We start from the raw sequence: 6,113 nt of genomic DNA, 5'->3' as shown, positions 1-6,113 counted from the left end.
CCCACCCCCAAACCCCCGCTTTTCTCAGGGGCTGCCACCCCCGAACCCCTGCTCGGGGCCCAGACCCCAATGAGGATACGTGCTGAGTGTAGAGTACCTTGCTGATTAGTCACCACAATTCAATAATCTCCCACTTGGAGACTGGTCAGGCTCCATATCGAACAATCTCCCACTTGGAGACTGATACTACACGACACCATTGTAGATGCAGCATCCGCTGGATAAAACACTAGGACTTGACTGGTATAAATTCCACAATTATCAATCAAGAAGACCAACAAAAATTGATGAAGAAATCAGCTTCTCCTATGGAACTGCCTTCGTGAACATATCGGCAGGATTCTCACGTGTGTGAATCTTCTCAAGCTGTAACTAACCCTCCTCCAAAACAGTACGGATGAAGTGGTACCTAAGCTGAATGTGCTTTGTCCTTGAATGAAAAGTAGAGTTCTTCGCAAGATGAATGGCACTCTGGCTATCAGTATACAATGGGCTATCCTCTTGTGTCTAACCCATTTTTTCCAAAAAACATTGCAACCAAATCATCTCCTTGCTGGCTTCTGTAGCAGCAACATACTCAGCTTCAATGGTTGAAAGTGCAACAACGTTTTGCAGCCTAGAAATCCAACTGACTGCAGTTCCCCCTATAGTAAAAACATACCCTGTAGTACTCCTTCGTGAATTAATATCACCCACCAAATCAGAGTCAACAAATCCACTTAGAGAAGCATTAAATCCTTTGAAACATAATGCCTTCGTAGTAGTTCCTTTTAAATACTGAAGAATCCATTTCACAGCATTCCAATGTTCCATACCCGGATTACTCATAAACCTGCTCACAACTCCCACTGCATGTGCAATATCTGGCCTTGTGCATACCATTGCATACATTAGACTACCAACAGCTGATGAATATGGGATGTTAGACATTTTATTAACCTCTTCCTATGCCTTTGGGCACATCTCCTTAGTCAATTTGAAATGACTAGCCAAAGGTGTACTAACAGCTTTTGCAACCTGCATGTTAAATATTTTCAACACCTTCTTTATATACTCACTTTGGGACAAATTCAAGGTTCTATTTTTTTTGTCCCATGTAATACTCATACCGAGAATTTGCTTAGCTGCACCTAAATCTTTCATAGCAAATGACCTGGCTAATTTCTATTTAAGATCATTTATATGTTGCATGTTAGACCCAGCAACAAGCATGTCATCAACATAAAGCAATAGGATAATATAACTGCCATTATCAAATCTCTTAAAATATACACAATGATCAAAATGACATCTATGATAACCGTGTTCAGCCATGAAACTATCAAATTTTAAATACCATTGTCGGGGTGCTTGCTTTAGGCCATACAGACTTTTCTTCAACCTGCACACCAGGTTCTCCTTACCTTTGACCTCATATCCCTGTGGTTGCAACATGTAAATTTCCTCCTCCAAATCTCTATGGAGAAAAGCTATTTTGACATCTAATTGTTCAAGATGTAAATCATCTACAACCACAAGACTAAGTACAGTTCTAATTGAAGCCATTTTTACAACTGGAGAAAATATTTCATCATAATCTATACCCTTTTTCTATGCAAAACCTTTTACCACAAGTCTGGCCTTATATCTTTTCTGACCTCTTTCCTCCTCCTTCAGCCTATAAACCCATTTATTAGGCAATTCTCTTTTTTCTGCAGGTAAAGGGACTAAGTCCCAAGTCTTATTTTTCATCAAGGAGTCCATCTCCTCTTTCATGCCTTGCTCCCACTGTTGTTTGGCATCTACCTGCATTGCTTCTTCATATTCTTCTAGTTCACCAGAATCCGTTAATAAAATAGAATACAAAGAAGGAGAAAATCTTTCAGGGGGTCTACTTGACCTCGTAGAACATCTAACACTTGCAGGAGTTTGTGGGATAATCTATTGTTGCTGAGCATCAGGTACCTGTGGCATTTCATTTTCAGGAATCTCATCCAACACCACATATTCTTGTTTGTCCTGTTCATGCTTATTTTCCTGCATCTGTTCTTTATACATGACCTTCTTATTGAATATAACATCTCTACTTCTAATTATTTTCTTATTTATAAAATCCCATAACCGATAGCCATATTCATCTATCCCATATCCAATGAAAGTACATTTCTGAGATTTAGCATCAAGCTTGGTTCTGTTTTCTTTATCAACATGGACAAAAGCTTCACAACCAAAGGTTTTCAAAAAAGAATAATTTACCTTTTTACCAGTCCATGCCTCCTTTGGAATACCACCATCCAAAGGGGTTGAAGGTCCTCTATTTATCAAATAGATAGCAGTATGTACAGCATCTGCCCAAAAATGTAAGGGCAATCCAGCATGCAATCTCATGCTCCTTGCGCGTTCCATGATAGTCCTATTCATTCTCTCTGACACACCATTTTCCTGTGGAGTTGTTGGAACTATCTTCTACTTTCGAATCCCATTTAAGGAGCAGTAATCTTCAAATTCTTTGCTACAATACTCACCTCCATTATCTGATCTAAGACACTTCAACTTTTTCCCTATCTCATTCTCAACCAAAGCTTTCCATTTCTTAAAAGTTTCAAAAACATCTGATTTTTGTTTTAGGAAATATACCCATGTTTTTTTGGTTGAGTCATCAATAAAAATAACATAATAACAAGAGCCACCAAGAGATGATACCTGAGCCAGTCCCCATACATCTGAATGTACAAGCTCTAACTTCTCACTCTTCTTCTCTTTCCCAACCTTGAGAAATCTGACTTTTTTCTGTTTACCATAAACACAGTTTTCACAAAACTCTAAATCAATCTTCTTTAGTCCTAGCAATAGATTTTTGGAGTGAAGGGTTTTCATCCCTTTCTCACTCATGTGCCCAAGCCTATGGTGCCACATTATCGAATCTGTTCTTGCAACATTTATTGTTGTTGTCCCTGCAGTAACTTTATCTGTAGCAACTAGGGTAGAGTAAGTGTTACCTGTACATAGATATAATGTGCCTACCTTCGCACCTTTAGCTATTACTAATGATCCTTTAGTGACCTTCCACATACTGTCTGAGAGGGTAACTATGCAACCTTCACTACCTAGTTGCCCTACAGAAATTAAATTTCTTCTTAAATTAGGAACATGTCTTACCTCCGCAGAAACTAGTCATTTCCATTCTGCAACTTGATCTTTATCTTTCCTTTTCCAACAATTTGACAGTGCTCATCATCACCCAAATATACCTGTCCAAAATCACCTTGAACATAATCTAGAAAATGTTTTCTATGGGGTGTAGCATGAAATGAAGCCCCAAAATCTATTACCCAGGAATCATTAACATTATCCAAACATAAGATTAAAGCATCTTGTAAAGTATTACTTACAATATTAGCTTCCTTACTATCATTTTCATTTTTGTCTCCTTCTTTATTTTTCCGAGACCAATAGTCTTTCTTTAGATGACCAGGATTTCTGTAGTACCAGCAATCTTTCTTTCCTCTAGATTGAGAGCGTCCTTTCTTTGACTTCCCTCGTGACTTCTCATTCCCAGGGCCTTTTCCTCTTTCCTTTGATCTTCCTCTATTCTCCACATTCAAAACACTACCCGATGATGTTGGAGTCTCACCTGTGCTTTTCCTTCGCATTTCCTTGCTTAGTATAACACCAACAATATCATCAAATACCAAAGTATTTTTACCAGAGACAGAGTTACTTATAGCCATAACCAAGCTATTCCAACTTTCTGGCAAAGAACATAAAATCAAGAGAGCCCTAACCTCTTCTGCAAAAGTAATTTTTATCGAAGAGAATTGACTGGTAATTGTATTAAATTCATTTAAGTGCTTCGCTATAGATCCTCCCTCACTCATTTTCAAATTAAACAGACGCTTCATAAGAAATACCTTATTTGAAGCCGAGGGTTTCTCATACAACTTAGCCAATGTCGCCATCAAATCTATAGTCATTTTTGCTTCTGCTATATTGAATGCTACAGACTGTGCAAGGCACAATCGAATGGACCCCAGTGCCTTTCTATCTAAAATGTCCCACTCTTCATCTGACATTGTGGTCGCTTTCTTTGCCTTTCCTTCCAATGGCCGCCACAAATCCTTTTGATACAGGTAATCCTCCATCTGCATTTTTCATAACTAATAATTCTGGCCGTTAAACTTTTTGACCTTGAATTTGGAATCCTCCATTGCTCCCACTCAAATCTGAAAGTCCTGCCAATTTATAGAAAACCTCGCTCTGATACCAATTATTAGGGTTTCAAGGAGATCCGAAGCAAATATGAACTAACAATTATATGCAGATTTAAATACAAAAGATAAAGAAATAAAACAGGACACGAATAACACAGAGATTTAACATGGTTCACCCAGAATGGGTTATGTCCACCATACACAGTCGTCCAATCTTTCTTATTATCTAGAAAAAATAGTACATCAACATTACAATGCCTTAAGCATTCCAGCCACTTATAACATGCATTTTTAGGGCAACAAACAAAGTCGGCCTTTTTAGGGTTTATTACAATGTCGATTTTCATCAACAAAAAAATGGCAAAAAAAAATTTCTCGGGGGCTCCCGCCCCTGAACCCCCACTTTTCTCGGGGGTTGCCACCCCCAAACCCCTGCCCGAGGCCCGGCCTGGCCCCAGACCCCAGCGAGGATACGGGCTAAGTGTACAGTACCTTATTGATTAGTCACCACATTTCAACAATTACAAGTTCACATGATGGCTAGCTCCAGCATACCTCACATACCTAATGAGTAGCTCACACGCACATCACATAAACATTAGTGATTTTCTCATACATGCATTATAGATGATAATGGCTACCTCATATATATATATATATATATATATATATATATATATATATATATATATATATATATATATATATATATATATATATATATATATATATATATATATATATATATATATATATACACATCACAAGATATAAGTGATTGGCTCAATTACAACCTTCATAGATAAGTGATGGGTTCATATTCATGCATCACAAGTTAATAGTGATTGGCTCATTGTACATGCAACAATAGATAATAGTGATTGAATCAAGTACAAGCATCACATATAATAGCAACTAGCTCATATAGGCATCGCAGAAATAACATGACTGACTCATCCTTAATGGATAACTATCTCTTGTCTATAGTGCATCCTAGATAGAGAAGGAATGCTGGTACATTGTGGGTCCCATTCTTCTCCCTAGTCATTTGCAACAATGGATTTGGGTAAAGGATTCAATGCATCCCATACTACACTGTGGGTCAATCCTCAACCCAACATTATCAAGTATACCATCAAAAAAATGAGAAGAGGATTCAGTGCATCTCATACTATACCATGGGTTCATCCCCAGTCCCAAGGATTTCCACAAGTAGTGAACCAACCCAGCCTGATGGATTCTGACTTCAATCGCCTATAGGCCACTAATGACAAGTTTATCCATCCAAGAAGAAGAAGCTTCTGACATATATCTCTTAGTGACCTTAGTGATATTTTCATATATCTTCTTCACAATCTCAGGTAACACCTGGCATCAATCACCCCCATGCTAAGTGACTGCCAATGAATCCTCTTGATACGACGGTTAGCTCCAATTCCTGCTACCTGCATCGTAAGGTAACTACCTGTGCAACTGTTACCTTATCAAATCTTGGATAGCCCTTACCAATCCTTCACCTCCATGTACTTGGTGAGTGTGGGTTGATCCAACAATACAATAGTAGCTCTAGGCCTCTTTCATTGGTATAGTCCAATGACTCAACCTGCTAATTGTTACCGTATCATGTCCAAGGTAGTCTAGGCAACATCACCTCCATAAACCAGGTGATTGTCGACTAATCCCTTGTAGTAGCCCAAACATATATCATTTGCACGATCCAACGATTGCATGTCTCTTCATAAATCTCCCGATAGTTCACTATTGTGGGGGGTCATAACTCAAGGTTTAACCTCACAAATACATGATACAATTATAAAGAACCAACACAAGATGGACTTATCTCATCATGTACCCTTAAGCCATTATCGACTATATGGTAATCCACCCATGTTCACTTCCTTAAACTTGCTATTCCATGGAACA

Source organism: Cryptomeria japonica, chromosome 10, assembly GCF_030272615.1.
Source record: "Cryptomeria japonica chromosome 10, Sugi_1.0, whole genome shotgun sequence".
Taxonomy (NCBI): Eukaryota; Viridiplantae; Streptophyta; class Pinopsida; order Cupressales; family Cupressaceae; genus Cryptomeria; species Cryptomeria japonica.
The sequence above is the reverse complement of the archived record's forward strand: the minus strand, read 5'-3'. Positions refer to the sequence as shown.